Source organism: Trachinotus anak, unplaced genomic scaffold (assembly GCF_046630095.1).
Source record: "Trachinotus anak isolate AG129_WGS33_773 ecotype Australia unplaced genomic scaffold, CSIRO_AGI_Tana_v1 ptg000007l, whole genome shotgun sequence".
NCBI lineage: Eukaryota > Metazoa > Chordata > Actinopteri > Carangiformes > Carangidae > Trachinotus > Trachinotus anak.
In genome coordinates, this window is record NW_027273858.1 from 1,431,767 (window position 1) to 1,453,640 (window position 21,874).

At 41.5% G+C, this 21,874-nt stretch overlaps 1 protein-coding gene across 3 annotated transcripts in view; it reads right to left on the bottom strand.

Moving 5' to 3' along the window:
* cdh5 (cadherin 5) overlaps window positions 1-21,874 on the bottom strand; it is a 60,060-nt gene that overhangs the window by 29,761 nt on the left and 8,425 nt on the right. Inside the window, exon 2 of one of the 3 annotated variants that reach the window (XM_071479881.1) lies at window positions 2,031-2,737. The exons of 1 other annotated variant lie outside the window; for it this stretch is intronic. The gene's annotated coding sequence lies outside the window, so the exon portion shown is untranslated. Of the gene's footprint in view, window positions 1-2,030; window positions 2,889-21,874 lie in introns of those variants that run through there. One more of the 3 variants, XM_071479880.1, reaches the window with a different exon arrangement.

The following is a 21,874-nucleotide window of genomic DNA, read 5'->3' on the forward strand; positions in this document are numbered from 1 at the left end:
AGATTAAAACAGGTTTAATCACAGAGCAGCTTCTAACAATCTGTGTGCCAGCAAGCCACACCAGGAACACACACACATACACACACACACACACACACACACTCGCTGTCCTCACTGAAACTCTGTCATGTCACGGAGTGCATTCATGCTCTGATTGGTGGTGAAGCGCTTTCTAGTTAATTCTATTTTTCTTTCACAATCAGACAAATCAGATTTTATTGCCGTGAACCTGTTATGAATGATGTCGGCCAGCTTTAAATCTGACAGTAACGACCGACAGTCATCTGAAAATAATTTAAACCCTGGCGTGTTATCCACAGTGGTTTTGGCTCAGCTGTCAGCCCCTGCCTGCGCTGAGGGCCAATTTCCAGCACCTCAAATCCTGAAAATTTTAAAAGGACCCCAACTATGGGAAAAGAGATTTTCTTTTCCAAACAGATCAGACTGAATGATCTGAACAGGAATTATCAAACCATCACGTCTTCTTAAAGCTTAAAAATCTGCCCTTTTGTTGCAGCCTCCAGGTGCCGATTAGCTCTCATTAATTAATATGTTAGATCAGCTGACAGCTTTTGAAAGCCTTGAATTTCACATATTAAACTGATGTGGACCAATCAGGGTAACCAGTTTTTTTTACACTTTTCATGTTGCTGAATGTCTTTCAATCCTTTTTATGGATCACTGTTGATCCATTCCTTGGAGATGGGATTTAATAAAAGAAAAATAAAATAGAAATAAAAGTGTGGTTTACTGTGAAAAATGCAGGTCAGACAATAAAAATGAAACCGTAACTGGGTCTTTCAGTTGTAATCAGTGACTTCAGCTGAGCCAACATCGCCACAGCTGGACAGCTTGTCAACGACTCTGACATATATCTGAATGAATGGCTCTAATCATGAATCTTGTGTGTGTGTGTGTGTGTGTGTGTGTGTGTGTGTGTGTGTGGGAGGGTGAAGTCTCCCAGATGGCACCCAAAGGATTTTCCCTGATAGTTCCCTCTCCAGGAATTAGACCACCGGGTTTAGTTGCATCAACGGCTTTCGCCGTAACAACCAAATCAAATCACCTCTGTCATTCGGGGCCCTGGATCCAGATCCACAGAGAAAATCCACCACAAGTGAGTAACGATTCTCACGTTCACATGGTGGAGAAAACAACAGAAACACTTCCACTACAGCAACTACAGCCTCAGAAATGGTATGAATAAGCCCTAATAACAGGCTCTCAACAAAAGAAGATCTTATTGTGAGGTATCATTTTGTCCCCTTCATGTACTGTTGGGCATGAATTGTTAATTGTTAAATAAATTGTATATGTATTGCTGGGGAGTCTTCAGCTGACAAAATGACAGCCATCAACTGAAAGGATCTTCTCTACTTTGGAAATATTAAATGTGCTTCATCAATACTTTATATCCACACCAACTTGACATCTATTTGACAGTCCCAGCAGAAAAAAAAAAAAAAATGTTTTTTATGTTAAGCTCGTCAAAGTGAACAGCCGAAGACCTCCTGGTGGATTTCCTTTGCTTTTAATTTTATTTTTTGTTACCCTATCCACACATCATCCTGTATCATCTTAATGGTCACAGCCGTCTGTCTTCAGGAATGACAGTCCAGCCTCTGGGGGGTAACAGCGCTCAATTACAGCATTCAATTCTACACCGAGCTGTCCAAGATCATTGTCATAACATATGTGAACAGTGACGGGGGCCGACAGCCTGTCCTGAAAGGGGTCATAACCATCATTTGAAGTTATTTCTGCAACCTCTTTGAGGCAGTTTGACCGGTATTCATGAGCCCTTCACCCTGGAGTGGTTGGGAAAGTGGCCTGGAGGGTTCTCAGGGGATCTGGGTTACATTTTGTGGATACGCTGCTGTACAATCAGCTCCCATTTGATGAAACGGAAAGCTCTGGGTGTTTCTATGTGTACATTTGTTTCTCTTTTAATTCAGCACAAACACATAACACACCTGTGCAATCAGTGTTTTTTCTCTTACAAAATCCCAAGGTAAAAGCAGAAAACTTACCACAGAGATGGACGGTCCAACCCACGTCGAACTGTAACTGGTGATCAGACCTTTGGTTCAAAATGAAGCACAAATCCTTCAAGGTCTTGCTCAGTCAAACTGTACTAATTCTTCAGGCTGTGGTAGAAATCAGAGGCTGGTAGGTGGTCGAAGCTCAGCAGAGGGTGAAACCACCTACTGATTCAACTGCGCCTCTTCCTCACCCTTACGCTCTCTCCTTTTTTGTCAGCTGGACAGCAGCAGGTGTCGTCGTACAGGCAGGGATTTCTCTCTCTCTCTCAGTCTCTCTCTCTCTCAGCCTGATTTTCACCAGGTTCCTGTACAAATCCTTTTCTGGACTGAAGACCAGATAATAAAAGTCTGTGGCGATGATGTCTCTTGAATGAGAATGTATCCCAGAGCTGGAGTTCACCCAGCAGGTGATTGCTGAGATTTGCTACCTTTATGTCGTTTTTTCTCAAAGTTTTATCCCACAGGTCTTGTTTTTCCTCCTCAGGATGTCGAGGTTTTGTCTCAGGTGAGACTCCAACAGGTTTCAGGTCTCCCTCGCTCTTTTTCTTCCCGTCACCTCTGATGTGGTTTTTCTCATCCAGTGGTCAAAAGTGTTGAACCGCAGCTGTGCAACCACTGGTCACTGCCCACTTCCTCTTCCTGTTGTTGTCAGTCTTCTTTTGCTGGTGCTCCCTGCCACCACTCCTTTTCCTGCCCTGGTGGGGAAAACAGAGCGAGGCAGAGGTGCGGAGAGGTGAGGGGTTGGTGGAAAGACGGAGAAAGAGAAAGAGGCACAGAGGCAGAGAGGGAGCGCGTATGTCAACACAGCTCAAAGACGCTCGGAGAGGCAGAGAAAGCAGCCGGCTCATGTTCATGAAGCAGATGGAGTGAGTGTGTGAGAGAGGAGAAGGGAGGGGGGGTGATGGAGAGTAAGGTGAGAGAGGCGTTACTTCTCAGTCCTTCTCAGGGAGAGGAAAAGAGACGGAGAGTGGGGGGAGATTTATTATTCATGTGTGTGAGATAAGGATTAAGTTAAACAGGTTATTGGGGATAATCCTCTGAGATTTCCCCACATGAGGCTGGTAAATATTTCAGAGGGCTGACTCTGGTGGGTGAGTGTGTGTGAGTGTATCTGACAGAGAGATCTTGTCTAAGCCGGTAAATGAGATGAGAGGGGCGCCCCGCCACACACACACACACACACACACACACACTCCATCCATTTCACCCCCCTCTTCTTCATCTCTTCAGGGGGGGAGTCGGTCATCAGTAATTTGCTGAATTGGACAGGAGAGCCGGCCGTGTGTTTTTACATGAAGCCTCTCCTGTGGCAACAGCAGTCCTGTCCTTCTTTTTCACTTCCCTCCTTCCCTCTCTCCCTCTCTCTCTTCCTGTCTTCTCTCTCTCTCTGTTTGCTCGCTCTCTTGTTATTTGCAGTTTCAGTTCAGCTCTATATACAATATTTTCATTAGAGCTGCAAGCAGTGTTGTCATATATTGGCATGACAAAAATCAACATTTACTTTGAATCCCCTTGTCTTAGTGCGGTAGCTGTGAATGTCCAGTGTCTCTCTTTCACACTCTCAGTGTTACACAATATCTACCTTTTTCCAAAAGGAAATTGATTTTCCGACCTTTTCCTGATCAGCCACCTCTATGGTTTAGGACTCGCAGGATATTTTGGCTGTTTCCGAATACTTTTGATTTTGCCTTATTATACCACGTTAAAAAATGTTTACCATGCAAATGTTTCATATCTTTTTTTTAGCACAATATCAACTACATGACCTGACAATTATTTTTTCACTTTGACATACTGTATCAAGATATTGGACCCACATAAAATTGGATTTGGAAGATTATGTGTTCATGTGTTTGTGTGATCGGCAACTGTCATAAGTTTAAATAAAGGTTTAAGCCACTAAAACTGTCTGGTTTAAGGTAACCTGAGTTCACATCCTGTCTTTCTGCTCATCAGCAGTTGGTGGCAGTAACAAACATAGCTGGGTGCAAACAAAGCAGTGAAGAAGAAGTAATCCTGGATGTAAACAATGCAGGATTTAAATTATTAAAAAAAAATTGACTTCGGAAGTGACTCAACACATTTGTTCGACCTCACAGACACACAGTTTGAGTTTTGGAGAGTAACACTGAAGGTAAATGTCATTTTTGTTTGTTGACAAGAAAACTCCACAGGTAAGATTAAAAAAAAAAAACCAAAAAAAAAAAACCGTCTGTGGTCATGGTAAAAAGAAACCAGTGTTTACTTTTGGTAGGAAACAGGACATGACAAGCATTCTCCCATATCAAAGTCACATGCTGTGTTCACCCCGTCACCCACCCGGGCCTCCTCCAGACGTCCTGTTCAGAGTGACGTTAGCGCTGTATGGAGCGCAGCGGGGGAGGCTAACGCACAGCGCTGCAGCTGGCCAATAAAAAAACATGTGCAAGCACATTTCTGTACAATGTAAACGCCGTAATTCTACTTCAGCTGCAGAAAAATGTTCCTGTGTGTGTGTGTCATTTAATTCAAATAAGGCAGAGACTAATTTTTTTTAATCAATCACCCACCATTATTCTAATCACTACTACATCATAATTAATAAGTGATTTCTGTATTTGTATTTATATTATGTTGAATAAGTAGTGCACATGTTACTTAATGTAAACTGTTGTGTGATTATTATTAATTTTTTTTAACTGTGCTTATAAATCATCTTAAAATTGAGTTAAATTTTTTTGAACTGAACTGAGGGGAGACAGTGATGTGTGTCTGCAGAGAGAGGGAAGATACAGGAAATGAAAAAAGAGAGTTGTGTCGCCTGTCGTGTGTAAGAGTGATGATTGTCCCGCGAACAAACAAACAAAACGTCACATAGATGATGGAAACTCTCCTGTTTACACGTCTCTTTTCCTCTAACCCTCTGTGTCTCTCTGTCATTCTGCCTTTTCAAAAACCCTCATGCTCTTGGCCTACTTTTCTAAAAGACACTTTGGCACTAAAAATTGCATCCTCGCTGCACTCATGACATGTAAGGAAACGGGTGATATTCCCCCACCGGTGGTTTGACTGGAAGAGGACCGCTGGGAGCCGAACATCAAGAACTGGAGGACTGACAGAGAGACAGAGAAAAGGGAAGAGAGAGAGAGAGAGAGAGAGAGGCAAATGTCTAACATGACAGAACAGTGCTATAACTGCCTAAAGGATCTGCTCTCATCATTAGCCACTATAATGCATATTCAGAGGGTAGACTAACTAACATCAAGTGCTCAGATCTCCACAGTCAACACTGCAGCAAAGTTGGGTCAAATTGGGCTGAAGATCTGTTAGTTGTCTCATGTTGCTCTGAAAACCCACAAATCATGTGGCTCAAAGCTAACAAATGCTGCTAACTAGCATTGATGCTAATAAACCCAGCTTTCTGTCAGTGCGAGGTACGTCAGAGCTCAAGCCCTTTTCCACAAGATCTGACAAAGAAGCAGTTATAATTAAGATTTTATCTATCATGATTTTTTTAAGCTACATTTTTATGCCTCCGCGCCAGTGACATCCGTCCGTCCCAGTCTCGGGAATGCCATATCTCAGTAACACCTTGAAGAAACTTCTTCAAATTTGTCGCAAACATTCATTAGGATTCAAGAATGAATTGATTACATTTTTGAGGTTAAAGGTCAAAGTCACTGTGACCTCACAAAACACAGTTTTGACCCTCAAAAAACACTTTTGGTCATTATTCAATGCTGTAACTCAGGAAGGGGAGATTGTGACCATATTCCCTGAAACCATGAGGCCGTAATTCTAGTTATTAAAAATAAAACCTGGTCTTAGTTGTTTCCTTTATGAATCTGGTGTTTAAAGAAGAAGTGAGTATGAGTAGGTAGGCTCTCAGTAACTCAGTGTTTTTGGACAGTGTGAATTAATGTCTGTTTTCCTTAAGTTTTGAGGCCAGTGTTATATTTCGTCCTCCTCACCGTTTCATCACAATGTGCCACCTTTTGTTCCAGCAGTTACCATTAAGCACATTGTTGTCTGCAAGCACCAGGCCACACATACTTGTGTAATTAAAAGAGCAACAGACTGCAGTGGTGTAATCTGACCTACTGCCCATCCAGTGTGGTGGTATTATGTCTAATTATATCACAGAGCTTTAAAGAAACACAGACATGTAATTGGAGATTGAGTCGCTGGTCAAGCCACTGATTAAAGGACCACATCATAGGTTCACTCTATAAATCAAATTCCCATAGAGTGACTGAGGATAGCATTATACAGCATTACGTTTATCAATTATAGTCGTATATTCCTCCTCCACGTGATGAGAAAGTCCAAGAATTTGAAATAACAGGAAAAGCTGCAGTTTCCCTTGTTTTAAAATCTTCCTTTAGCTCAATTTTATCAAAATCTCACAGTCTTATCTGGTAAAGAGAGTGATTACAGGTCTTGGGGCTGAAATGAGTCTTTCTTGCTGCCGTTTGACCAGTGCTTGCATCATCAGGTGTAGGATTTTTTGCGGCGAACAGAGCCTGCCTTCAAGATACAGAGAATATTGACAAGTGCGGTGGAGTATAAAGGCATGTCATAATATGACAAAGGCATGGAGATAAGGCTGAAGAACTGTGAGGAGGTCCTTCACATGATGAGCAGAGGCAATGAAATCCTCCCTGTGTCCTTGGTAAATCATTTGATCCAAAGCACCGTGCTACTGTTTGTACGCTATTTCACATCTGAAAGGGAACATGAACTTTAACACCCAAATGAAACCCCAGTGAAGTTATGGAGAGTAAAAGTTAAACATTGTGATTGTGAAAATCAAAAGACAGGCAGAAAATATTTTTCAATTTAAAAAAAAAAAGGTGACCACACTCTACTTGTAGAATCCAAGGTGAGTTTTAGAAGCTGGATGGGTAAAACGGTTTGTGAATGATTTCACCTTCAAGCCACGAACACTTAACATGCATTTCATCCAAAATCTAAAAATTATTTTTTCAAAAATGAAAGTTTCTACTTGTAAGACTCGGCTAAAATCTCGCATAAATAGGCAAAAGCAGCTTCACTTCTGAATAATCTACACCCACCTCACACAGTGTCATCCCAGAGAACAATGTTTCAATGCCTATTACTGCACCAGCCGATCACTCAGTAAATTCAGCGTGTACTTTCAGTCACAATTCATTAGTCGCGCTGCAACACATTTGTTTATCGCCTAACCACCACATAAAAGGCTGGTAGACAAGCTTTATGGAAATGTCAGTCAGTAAATTTCAGCACAGTGATCGAAATGGTTCAGTGGTTTTACAGACTTCCTCACTGAGTTGTTGCATCAGAAGTACCGATCACTTCCAGCAAGAAGCTGCGTTTCGAGTTTTACCTCAGCGGATGTCGTGTATTTGGGTCAAATATACCGGGATTATTTATGCAATTAAAAATATATATTTTAAACCTGAGCCAATGCATCAAAATATCCAATATAATACCTGCAATCAGTAGCTGTTCACTCATTAATATTTTTAAATTCTCTTGAAATTCTTATGCATATTTTTAAATTCTCTTTAGAAGAGAATAAAACTGTTTCTGGACATAAGTGTAGATGCAGTGTTTAGACTTTACGCCTGCCTCCTCTAACAGTCATACAGTCTGTGATCATAGATGCAAGATGTGTCTTCAGTCCAACCTTTAGTGATTTAAGCCGTTTGTCCCTTCATGAAATCCAAGCATCTGGGTTCAATCATTGTGTTGTTTAATTTGTATTTCACTTGGGGAATGGAAGCCGGCCAGTGACAATAATTAGCTTCCACTTTCTGAATGGTGGACCCCGATTTGTCATGTTGGCACTGATTCTCACTGGACATTACATTTTGTCCTACATTACACTCAGGAAGGGGTCCAGCCAGCATTAGCTGTCTGTCTTTCACGGCTCCAGCTGCGGTAATGAAAAAAGGATCAGTCTGTCAAACCTTAAGACCGTCCTCCTGAGAGAAAGAAAAGCATCAGTCGGTTCAGCCAGTGCCTCATAACTACATGTGATTACGTGACAAAGCCCTCCAGCAGCTGTAGAAATTAAGAGAAGTGAGGTGATGTGTTCTGGGACAACAAAGTCCACAGAAGGAGAAGGTTGGACAAATCATCAGACTTTTACAAAGGACAGTGCTCTTTCTCTAACCTTAACTAAGTGCTTCTTTTAACCCAAACCAGGGTCTTTCCAAAAACTGACCAAGTCATTTTTGGGCCTAAACCAAACCAAACCTTAACCATGGTGTTGTCACATGATAGAATTAATTATTCACATTGATTTGTTTTGGATGGTGCTGACAAATGGGCATTTAATTTGGAGCACTCGCTGCAAACCTCACAGCAGCAGGTAGTCCTCCATAAGTAGCTACACCTTAGCACTTAGCAATGGCTGACATTAGCTGCATCCTACAAAGATGTGGCCATTCGCAGTTGTCGTAGATCATCTGATCTATGGAGGATTCTCACTTTGCATCACCAGCTGTAACCGCCCTTACTGTTGCATCACAAAGCGTGGCTCCTGTTGCCTAGCAACCGTGACAACATGTGGCCTTTTCCCACAAGAATTTGAGGTTTTAACTCCCTTGGTTTTAACAGTCATGCTGTTAGCTGTAGAACTGAGCTGAAACCCAGTTCTTACATTTAACAGTGTGACCCTCAGGCTCTCTGTCGGTGGTGTTTGGTTTCATTACCAGCTTACAAAAAATCTTGGGACAGGTTGGACCACGAAGGATCCACCGGTTGGATCCTTCATGGTCCAGGAGAAAAAGCTGCATTTCTCAGCCACATTCGATGGAGCCTTCGAAATGGGAAATCTTCGTCACGCCGCTGTGACGCAATCAGTCTTTAAATGCAGCCTCCGAAGGATGAACTAGGACACAGCTAATGTCAGTCTCATATAAATTTACTAGTGCTCTCCATAGACAGCAATGAAGATTTTCCACATTGTCCTTTTCTATGTTTTTTCCTGAACTAACAACAACATAATGACAGAAACCAGCTCACAATTATCCCCATGTGAACATTTTCTTCTTTCAGTGACGCTGAATGACCATTTATCCACAAAATGCGGGAGATGTTACGGCTCAGGATGCACCATGAACGAGTTGAAAATATCTCTGGGTTGCTGCTGAACAAACTCTAAAACAGCTTCACAGAAGAGTTCGGCTCTTCTGCCGGGCTGCCTCAGGCAAACTGTGGGTGCCCTGCTTCATCGCAACAAACAATTTATAACAGATCAGACTGCGTTGCAGATGTATTATTTAGTGTGTGTGTCTGCGTCTAAAAACGAAAACTATCCAGCTTTCAGTCAGCTCGACCTCGAGGTTCACTGTGAGGGTCAGCCAGGCTCTAAAGCTCAACACCTGTATTTGGCCTCTGATGCCTCTCACAAGCTATAATTGAGGAAAATGGGATTTGACTTTTAAGTTCATTGTAGTTAGTTTTCTGTTAAGCTACAGTATATTCTTTGAATCACTGATGATGATGAGGATGATGAAGGACAAATAACCTGTGATTTCACTAAGTAAGAGCCTGTGAGTGCTCGGTCCAGTGGGTGGTCTTATTTACTGCAGAACAGGCTTTTTAAAAAAAAGCCAGAAACAAACCCAGCATTCTGCTGGTGGCTGATTTGACACAGTAGGTGTTGTTTTGTATTCTACACACTACATCATTTTAAATTTGAAGTCAAAATTTTGATGTATTCAGAGCACTTTATGCTCTGGAAATGTTGTGAGAATCGAGTCATGGCAACAAAGGAAAACTGCTAACGCTCCCATGACCTCGGTTAGAAAACGTCATTTCAATTTTACCAGCTTGAATTGTTACGGAACACAGATCCAGGGAGATGGGACATTAACCCAAACTCTGTGCATGTGTGTGCAAATGTGAGTGACTATACAATGCTTGCCTACATGTGTGTATCTACCATTGTGTGTGTGTGTGTGCGTGCGTTGTGTAAATAGACAAAGATCCCTGAGGACAAATGATGAGGAGATGATATCTTGTGAAGTGTGCCCTTTAAAAATAGCAGGGTCGCTGTCAACATTACTTGGCTCTGGATGAGCTTTCTGTTTCTCTGTGTGTGTGTGTGTGTGTGTGTGTGTGTGTGTGTGTGCCACCATGATCTATGTGTGCATTATTTAGTGTGTATGCGAGCACAAGCGTTGCTCCACTGTATTTGTCTGAGTTTTATGTGTGTGTGTAGACAAGCAACAGCTATTAGGATCTGTCATCATGCATGACTGAGCTCTACAGGCCCTGTGTGTGTGTGTGTGTGTTTTAATAAATGTGTGTGTGTGTCCGTAGAGAGGTATGAGGTGCATTTAACTAGAGCTCCTGTGACTGATGTACATGGTAATGTGAAATACCGCCTCAGGGTGACACAGAAGGAGAGAAAGACGGAGGGATGGGGGGGTTACAGAAGAGGAGGGAGAGGAGACAAAGAAGCAGCATAAAACAAATAATATTAGCATTTTTATTCACAATATATAATATGAAATTCAATGTACGTCCTCTGTAATCCTCACCTTTTGTTTTATAGTGCGTCTGCTACTTGGTGCATTACAACACTTTTTAGTTTATAACAGTAAAGCATTGCAGTGGAAACATAAAAAATGGCGTCTCACCATTTCACTGCTGTCAGATGAAAATCTTAACAATGCACTTGTTTTACAACCTAATAACTCATGGCACCGACTCACCTCTACTCGACTCTACTCACTTTTGGTACCAGGTACTTCTTTTTCCGCTGCAGTACCCTCTTAATGCAGCAACGTTTCTATAGCGTTGACGCTTGAAGCTATCGTGACGTCATCTTCAACGCGACAAACACATGAACAATGGAGGATGTCGAAGGGATACCAAACACAGAAACGTCTGTACCAGTTGACCTTGGCGTGGTTTCGCAGGTTGCTATATTAAAAGCACAGTACAATAGCTAATAGATATGTAACAGGCTACATGAGCAGCGTACAGTCACTTAGCTGTTTATCTTAAAGCAACAATGTAGTTTGCCTGTTTGTTGGTGATAAGGTCATTATGAGATAAAACCACATCAGATTTATTAAGTGATGCAGACATTGCCCCCAAATGTCCAGATTATTGCTCAGCGCAAAATACATACACCAGAACAGGTAACCAACAGTTAAAAATAACTACAGTAACGTCTTTGCAAGGACCCAAATTGTCACCCCCACTCCCTTACTCCATAACTCCTCTCTATACCTGTATATAACTGTACATACTGTGTTGGTTCACTGAATGAATTCATGTGTGTATGAAATATCATGACAATCCATTTAATAATTGTTGTGACAAAGACCACAAACCCCGTGTTGGTGCCACAAATAAAATTTCCATCCAACAGTTGAGATATTTCAGTCTGGACCAAAGTGCTGAATCCACAGACTAAGACTAAGTCTTGGTTAAAAATGAGAACAGTGGGTGTGGAACATTTGTGAGCAATATGGAGGTAAAGAAGAAAGGAGGAGAGGTGAGAGGAGTAAGGAGGGGCGGAAGGACAGAGGAATCTCTCCCTCACACATGAGCACACACACAGACTCACTTACAGAGAATTTATATGCAACACCCCCATTAAAATCCAGAGATAACGACCTACAAATTTCTGCCAAACGGACTCTCCACCCTGCTGCCTTGTCTTGTTTCACTCCCCCATCTCTCCCTGCTTCTCCCACCTGTCTGTCTACTATTGCGCCTGTCTTTCATCACTCCCTTTGCTCTGTGGCCGAAACCTATCAGAGGTTGAATCAATGTCGAGATGTCTGAGGCTGTCTCTGTCTTTGGGTGTGTGTGTGTGTGTGTGCATCTTAGACCTTACCGAGAGAAAATGTGTGTATGCCTTTGAAATCTGTGTGTGTGTGTATTTCTTCCTCATTATGAAGAGATTTTTTGATTGTGTGGTTTAATGTCCTCAGCCTGGCTCTCATCTCAGTATTTCATATATCCCAAAGTGTGAAAAAAAATCATTTACCAGTGTGAGTGTGAGTGTGTGCGTGTCTTTGAGGGAACTAACTAGTGGGTGCTTAATAATGCAGCGGTCTGCCGAATGCCTCTCCTCCCCAACAACATCCTGATTAGTGATTCGGGGTTTGAAAATGTTAATGCTTTTAACACAGTCACTCCTCATTCACATCAAACCGGAGAAAATAGCAGGACTGGAGAGGCTCGCACATACAGTGCACACTAACATGGACAGAGACAGAACTAAAGAGACAGACTTGCACCAAACCACATTAAATACACAGAGAGCGGAAATGCAAAGAAACATGGAAGCTGACACATAAATGCTAACATAAAAGCCAGACACACAGCTGGCTAAGAAAGAGGTTTAGAGGAGTGGGGCTTTACACTGTCAAATGCACCAATCAGAAAGGACTATCATGATAAAATAAAATGGTGAATTGAAAAAATAAAAACAAATCTATTGATGACTGTTAAAGAGGTAAGAAGATATGTGACCTGAGAGGCCTTCAAGCTAAAGAAGCAGTTTGTCCGGTTCCCTGAGAGATGTAGTCCTTGTTACACGGCTCAAACAGGAAGTAGACAAACATCTGCTTCCTTCTGATACACACAAAGTCGCCTGCCAGAGAGGAGCTTCATCAGGAACACAGATTGCACTTGGTGGTTCCAGATCCCACCAATCAGTGGGAGTCAACAGAGCAGTGACCAGCGTGTGATCCCTCACTGGCCTCCCACCTTCAAACACAGCCGAAAGATTAGATATGGAGATGAAGCTGCTGGATGACTTCACGCATGTGGCCCTAGACCACCATTACAAAAGAGATAAATACCACCTTAAATGGCAAACAAGGTCAAGTGTTTTTTTTTAAATTATGAAGGGTTAAGAGCTACCTGGAAAATTTGTCTCTCTCATCATAGAATTTATGAACAAGCAGGCAGGACCAAGGAAAGAACTAAGCCAGGAGGAGAATCATCTTTTGGCATCTGTGCCACCATGGTGGTATTTAAAAAATTTTTTTTTTTTTACAATAATTCAACTTTGTATAGTTTCAGTCAAATGTACAGATGTTTTTTTTTTTTTTTAAAATAGCTTTACAAGGCACATGCAACATCTTACAGCAGCACCAGTTAGCAGAGCGGCTCTACACTTTGTTTACAGGCAAAGGGAGTGATGCTCGACTTCCAACATGAGGCAATAGAAAACCAACTCACACTGCAGCACGGAGCATTAAAATGCAGAACCGTGAAACGTGGCGTGCGTTTTATTCCTCCTTGTTTGAATTTTGGGCAACGCTCAGCAAACAAGGTGAAAAGAATGAGCTCCTGATTTAAAAAAAAAAAAAAAAGTGACAGAGAAAAAGACTTTATCTTTTCAAATGACTGAATTCAAATGAACTCACAGTGCAATAGAAAATGTGTTCAGTTTAAATGGCCTCGGGGAGAATGGGAGAAATAAACATACTCCGCACTCTTCCTTTTGTTATTCCCCCCTGTCTTTTGGTTTGAAATTGGAGCATCTTTAGAGCAATGTGTGTGTGTGTGTGTGTGTGTGTGTGTGTGTATGGCATGTTTTTATTGTTTCAGATATTTTATTGAACATCCACACTATTTTTGTTATAATAATTGTCTGGTCTTCTTCTATCTATACATGTTGTTTTTGTTAACTCTGCTACTCATTCTTATTTATTTGCTCTTTTTTAATTATCTACAAGCTCAGGTTTCAACTGTGCAGGAACCATACTGTGCTGTGGGCGTCCCTGGACTCGTATGTCTGCTAAATGTGATGATAGGTAAAAATGTAAATGATTTCATTTTCAAGGTCATCGTACTGTGTGATTTTCTTTGACACCCGCCCGTGCAGCTGTGATACAGAGAGCATCAAGGTTAAACTGTTTTGATGTTTTCAGTAGGTGATCTCCCTCTCTCCCCGTCTCTGATGATGCAACCTCTCCTCACTCCTTGCCAAACAGTGCTAACTAGTGCCCAGACTCCAGGACCGTCTCCTGCGTGCTTTTTCTTGTTTTTTCTTCTTTATTGGTGTTTTTTTTTCCCTCTCTCCTGCATGCGATTCAAATGCCCTCCCTAGAAGCACGCGCGGTGCCAAGCAAGCCAAACAAATCTGACTGAGTTGTTTATCACAAGCGCTTGAATGTCAACTTGGCAAAACCTGCAGCTATAGCTGTTGTGTGGAGAGGAATGAGAGTAATTACACAGACTGACAGACACAAACACACATAAAAAGCTTGCAAGAGATGCAACAGTGCAATCAGAGACACAAACACAAACACACACACAGTTCTTTTTTTAATAAACAGACTGAGGCAATGCTTTCATGTTGTCTCACTTTACTATATGATGAAGCCATTAATTGTCTTTCTCTCTCTACCTTTCTCTCTCTCTTTATTTTATCTTTCTCTACCTCTTTCTGGCAATCTCTTTTTTCCTCTTACCCTTCCTCCCTCTCACTCTTTCTTCCCACCTATTTCTCTTTCCGCCTCTCTCTCTCTCTCTCTCTCTCTCTCTCTCTCTCTCTCTCTCTCTCTTTCCCCCTTGCCCTCTTTTTCTCACTCTCTGGTTCAATGATTGGAGACTTCAAATTGCCACTGAATTTCATCATAAAACCCCACTCTGCTCTTACTGCCCTTGTTGCCTCCTGCCAAACACGCAAAGATATGCAAGCACACACGCAAGCTCATTCTAACATGCCACCAGTCCAGAATCCACAATTTAGGGCAACTCTCAACAAATCCATGTCGAAAACAATTGAAGAGAACGTGGTGCAGGAAAAAAAAGAAAAAAAAGAGAAAGGAAATTGGAAGTTTCTTGTTTGCAAAGACTAAAAAAATATTTATTGAAGTGTCTGATGCACACAAACCAACAAAAGCACGCAGAGCAGAGGAGAAGATAAGGATGGCTGGAGCATAACATGCAAATAGGCAGACAATGTGTTTGGAGCTCAGTGCTCTCCCTCTGGCTGCAGCTAACCAATTTTTACAAAAACACACATATACACAACCAAATTGACATGCAGGTATAATCACTAAATACTCCTGGATTTATGCAGAGAACGACTAGGATCTCCTGTTCAAATTAATGCTGGGGGTCGACTGGGGACAGTATTCACCTTCTGGCATTACTATTTGATAACTCAGAGCATGAAACGCGAAAAGGCAGACTTCTAATTATCATTTTTATTTTCACAGGCAGGTATCTATACCACCAGCCATTGTCAAACTCAGGAATTCATCACAGTGACTATTAATTAACTAGTTGCACCAATGTGCCTTTTGATAGGTACTGTGTATTTAAACAGGCTAATTGTACGTTTTCTCTACCGCGAAATGTGGTTTCTTGTTTGTCACTTGACAAGAGATTTTAATACGTCCTCTGAGCAGCTACGTCTTCATTGGAGGCTAAAGTGAATTGCTATCAGAAAGTGACAAGAAGGGCCGAGGCTAGCTGGTTAGCACGCTAACTTCAGTAGAAGAACAGATGTGATAAAGACAAGAGTTAGTATTGGCGCTGCTGTCCACCCCTACAGACAGCTCATGGCAGCTGTTCATGGTAACGCTGGCTGTGTAGCGATAGCAAAAATACCTCATCATTTATCACAGTGATAGAGCAACACTGCCATCCTGCCACTTCAAAACTCAGCTTAAAGCTTCAGTTGTTCAGGTGAGGTCACTTCATTGTTGGACTGCACACACAAGGAAATGGGTCACAGAGCTGACGCACACCTGAACACTTTGTGTCGTCAGTACAATGTTTTGGCATTTACTGTCACAGACTGGTCAGCTGGCCCGTCGGCTATCTTTAACACATGATGTTAGATTTCCATGGAGGGAAATGACATCAAAAGTCACATCCATAAAAGGATTTCCTCTCAGCTCCCATCTGGAAAACCAGTGCAATAGTGTGTTTCCATGTGTGTGTGTGTGTGTGAGTGCCAACTGGGACTGAGAAAAAGACTTAATCTCATCTAGCCAATCCTTAATCAGGTCTCTCCAGTCCTTCCTCTGGTTTCCCTAGCAACAACCCTTCACTTCCTCCAAGTATCCTCTAATCTCGCAATGTGAGTGTGTGTTTGTGTGTGTACATGTATGTTTGTGGACATGTGCATGTTTCTGTGTGCACCCTGTGTGCGTTTGCATTCCCATTGTCTCGCTCTCCATGTTTATCTTTGGTGTAGCGAGCGACAGTCCTGCTGTTGTTGCATCTCTGCAGAGTTCGGACGGCGAAGTTTAAACGACTCCTGTCCAGCTGCGGACTGGTCAGGAGTTTCCAGCGGCTCAACAGGAAGACAGAGGTTACAGGGTCTCAGTGCTGTGTGTTTGTGTGTGTGTGCTGCAAACTGCTACTGTTTCAATAGGAGGAAGTCAGTGTGATCCTGCACAGTAGAAGAATTCCTCAGATCACAGCTGCAAAAAATTCCACTGCTCGTCGCTGATGACTATTTGCTGCATTTCACCCTGCTCACGTCACTTTGTTGAGTTGACATGCAGCTACTCACATTCACGCTCCCCTGGGCCACTGTTGGTGATTCATGAGAGACGAATAAGCAAGTGACTCATTTCACTGGATTCTAGGTGAGAAAAATGCAGCAGCCTTTGATCAGAAAACAGCCGAGCCATGCACGCTGCCTAAAGCAGTGGAAAGTGTTGGGCTACTACTGAGCAACCACAGAGCTGGAGGACACCAGACTCTCTCTGAGCGTGGAATCAACAGAAACACAACGACTCAAAAAAACCAAAAGAAACCTGGAAAAATCACACGAAATGCAAACAACACAAATGCAAACACAAATGAAACAATTGAAATAATGTGATAATAGAAACATTAGGGAGAAATCATGTGCAGTATAAGATATTATAACCTCACATATATAATGTATTTATATTTTATGTGTTCTTGGTAATAATATGCATCTCTTTTGTTCTTTTAATAATGCTCTCTCTGTGGGAGCTTGGTGAACACTGAATCCATTTTATAACCTGTTTCTTACATTAATGCATTTTTGCACAATTCTTTTAATTAAAGCTGGTATTCATTCATGATTTTAAGTTACAAATGGAGTTCTTTAAAACACCAGTGTTTGGAGACTCTCTGTTAATTATCCATCATCTCGCTGACATCATGAGATCACATGGTTACAATAAATCTGGAAACGTATGGATTTCAGCCTTAAATGATCTTCTCTGGTGAGATGTGCAGGACATTAATTCATCCGTCCTTCCCTTCAGTATCTGCAGTGTTTAGTATGTTCAGCTGTTCTGTAGTTGGTGTTAATTGCATTTTGTTTTTACTCTTGTAGCTTGTCGACTTAACTTTAGCAGCCACTATAACAGTGTGACAGAAGCATAAAGATATCATTTAAATTAAGTTAAAAAAATGAACTTAGCATTATTAGTATAAATTTAGAATTGAATTACCAAGATATGATCCAGCAGTATAATTATTTGATGATTAAAAAAATTAACTTTAATGTCATTAAAAAAAAGTGCCCCCTAAAACAAAAACTGAGTTAGGATAAGAGAAAAAAAGCTTATTTCTTATCTCACACACTTTCTCTTCCTTGTCTCTCAGTGCCCTTGTGACTTGTATTCCCCCCTTGTTACTCTCTCTCGCTCTCTCTCTCGCTCTCTCTCTCTCTCTCGCTCCAAACAGTAGTTTCCCATCACTTGCAGTTTCTCTTTATTCAGTGAACTTCATGAATATAACCATAAATGCTGAGTTTTTCCTTTCAGTCACTTTATTCCCACACTCCCACAAATCCTCTGATAGAACAGAAACAATAGAGCTGAATACAGCTGAATAAAACAGAATAAATGAGAGACTAGAATTTAGTGTAAAAACCAGAATCCATTCAGTGGGTGGTCGCTTCTTTTTAATAGAACTCTCTCTGCCTCTCTCCATGTACAGGTTATCCTGTAGTCTGGAGGGAAAACCAGAGGAACAGAGTGAGTCCAGCTGTGCACATCTGACCCATGAACAGGAAGGTTACACAGGCAGGAGATTGGGAAATGCCTCAGTTTTCAGTCACATGATCTCAGACAAACACTTTTGTTTTAATAGATCAATCTATGTTTCTCCCTTGATCCCAGTTTCCCTTCTCTTCTTTTGTTAAAATCTGCATCTATTGTTTATTTGTAGCCATGCTAGCAGCATGGTTAGCCACCACTTTGTTCCAGAATGAAAACAACTATTGGATATGTAGCCATGAAATTTTCTACAGACATTCATTGTCCCCAGAGGATGGAGCTCACTGACTTTTGAAATCCTGACCTTTCCTCTAGTGCCACCATTGAATTTTTTGTTTCTTCGTGAAATATCTCAAAAAAAAAGAACATTTAAAACATCTATTTGTTGAGGCACATGCGTAGGAACAGGATGAATGGATCTGACGTAGCAATTAAAATTTGCAATTTATTTGCAAATCCTGAGGAAGGTCTGGACACATGAAAAACTCTCAACAGACTTCTGGATGGATTGTCATGACATTTGGTCCAGACCTTCATGGCTCCTCAGGATGAGCTGAAATCTCTTAGGTTGTCCATCAGCTTTTCATCCAGTGTTACCATCACGTTCAGTTCATCAGATACTCGGCTGTACTCTGTTTTTAGTACTAATTAGTAAATGTTAGTATGCTAGTATGCTAACTAAGATGATGAACATGGTAAACATTATACCCGATTGTTCCGATTTAAAATACTCTATTTAATAGGTTTATTTCACATTGTATGATTTATTTAATTACTGTCAAAGTTAACACATTACTGTATATGCTGTTAATAGACCTTCAAACACAGGTGTAACTAATAACATTAATGGTGGCTCATTACATTTACATGTGCCAGTTCCAGGGCTCTCGTACTCCACTGGCTCCCTGGCACAGCTTCCTGGCACATCTAAATGAAGTAGAGGTGTCATTAATGTTATTAGTTACACAGGTGTTACACCTTTTCCTGCTGTAATAAGCCAAGATACACATTATTGTTTTACTTTAATCACATTTTCCTGATCAACTCATCTGGCGCACAGCCTGACTTTTGGCATGTCATGGAAACACGGGCTGACTGTGTTACAGTTTCACCTCATCTGTTATGATTAACACTGTAATTTCAGTGTTTTCATTATTCCTCCTTTGCTTTCCTTTGCTTTTCAGGTCAGCTCCATTTGCTGCATTTGTATCAGAGGATCATTCTGTTGCAAAAGTCTGTAAGTATTACAGTTATTCATCAAAAATAATAGATTATAGGCAGACACAGCCCACACAGATGAGTGTCTGGGTGTGTTTGGAAGACTCCTCTGCTCTCTTTCCTCTCCTGATGTTCAGCATTGAGACTCCATTAACTGGAATTCCTGCTTCAAAACAGATTCTCTGAGAGCTGAGAGGAGTGATACAGCTTTCCAGCCGAACTTTTACATGCTACAAATCCTCTTTCTATCCCTCCCCATTTACGCAAATCCTCACCTCTATCTCCTCCTTTACCCCCCACTCCCAGTTAATACTTGTTACTTCATAGAGGCTTTGCATTTACGCCATCATGACAATCCAGTGGGGAAATTGATGGACAAAAGAAATTGTAAATATAGTAGCATGCAAGTTTGCAGGCTGTAATCTAAAAGGTTTTTCTGAATCTGGCAAAATAATAATTCATTCATTCAAATGTGTATCTAGTGCAGAGCAGGAACTATTTCATTCCAAGAGAGAAACTGATATCCTATAAAAATGTCCCAGTTGCACATAGACCTCAAAAGAGTTTTAGTCAGACTGAGCAATCCTTCCTCCTCCTCCTCCTCCTCCTCCTCCTCACAACATCTGTGTGACAGAAACAGCAGCACAACAACCCAAGAGTCCCATCACCAACAGCCGAGGTCTGTTATGACAACTCTGCTCTCTGGACACAAGGCTGTCCGAGCAGGCGCGGGGCAGTCTGTGTCCAGAGGGCGCGTCCAGGCGGAGGTGTGAGAGGTCAAAGGGCGTCTTGTGTTCATGTGTGCTTGTCATAATTTGCTGGATTCCTAAAGTCGAAGATCAAAAGTTCATGTGAAACGTGTCACTGGTGAAAAGCTGAAAAAGGTCTGTTTTCTGGAAAGAATCATGTGGCTTCAATGTATTTAACATATTGTCAGTTATAATTTAGATACTCTCGACTTTAGTGGATACATCTTTAAGTGTATTTGTTTGAATTAAGTTCTATAATTGCAAACAAAGGCCATAAAATCTCCATCCAGGTTTTAACAGTGGTTTGAAGTTGTCATTTTCCTCTTTGCTTATTTTCAGTTCCAGTATTTTCTCTTTCTTTTTCATCTTGTTTTGACATTGGGTGGGCTTCAGGCCTCCCAAAGGACATTTAGCAAGTGATTGGCACAGGTCAAGGGTCACCTCTGTACCACCCACCCCACTCATGTTTCACTTTCGCAAAGCAAATAGAAATAAGAAGATGGTGGAAAATCAAAGTCTTCTTGATATCTTATTTTGTCTTGTTCAGTTTGCTGTTTTATGAATCAGTGTTTTGTGAACGTGAAGATATTTTTTATGTTACGTACATTTGTGTTCCCCTCAGGATGAATTGTAATAAGGTCAGATTTTCACTTTGTTTAATATTTTGGTTTATGAGTAAATACTTGCACACTGCGATCATTTCACAGCGCTGCTAGCATCACTAGACTCTTGGTCTCACGTGTACAGACTTCACACTCTCTGACCCTCAGGTTACATCATAAATTTCCTGCAATTCCTCTGATAGTTCTCAGGCTTCCCAAAGAGGGCTTTAAATGCTTTTTCCTCATCCATGTCCCTGCACTTATTGAAGACCTGTGAGGAGTGTCACCATCCCCAGTCACCGCCACCATGAAAAGGTCAGTAGAAGCCTGCAGGTAGAAGACGATGACGTCCAGTCACAAACAGAGGAGACGGTGGGGGGTCTGACATCGGCTTTACCCCGGGCGACAACAGCATCTGGAGCTTGTGTGTGTTTTAATCTGAGGAAAGTGTGTGTTTAAAGCGCAGTGGGATGATCTGCCCTCATATCCAGAGGGGGGGGGGGGGGTGGAGGGGATGGGGTGGTCTAAGCTTGTTATTAGGAACACCAGTCAGAATCTTTGGAAAGGGACAGGAAATCCCGTCTCTGTTTCTATCTCTCTCTCTCTGGAGTCCACACTCCCCCTCACCCATCTATCTTCCTCCACCCCTCCTAGTATTGTAGCTTAAGCATCATTTCCCAGAAAGCAACAGAAAATTGATTGTGATAGGGTTAAGCCAGTGCTAATGTCCACACACAAGAAAATCCCCCCTCCCCGTCCAAAGGAATGGGATTAAATAAAGTGCTGCACGAGCTGTAAAACCTGCTTCCTGTTTTTCATCATCTGCAGACAAGAGATTCATAAAACCATAAGAATGACAGAGATTTTAGGCTTTTTGGGCAATTCCAGCTTTTATTTTTTTTAGATATATGTATATATATTTTTTACAATAACACTTAAAGCTTGCTGAAAATAGGTTGTGTTGCATTCAATTTGTTAATGTACCAAATGACCTGAAACAGCCTCTACGTACCTCTGTAATAATAATAAAGTAACTTTGACCAAAATGATTACGGCACAATGTGACCACTGGTGGTTAAAGGGGCTATTTGTGAGTTTTCTCTGCCGCCGAACCTGGTGTCCTCCCGGGAACAGGTGTTGGTGATACAGCTGCTAATGCTAACATTAGCTATGTAGCAATAGCAAAACTTATAAATAGCTCTATACCTTTAACATTCAAACTTCAGAGCATGTAGTCTATTTATTTCTGTTGTAGTAAAAATAAATTACACTGGACACCACCTGAGAGGAAAAGAAAAGTAGAAAAGTCAAATGAT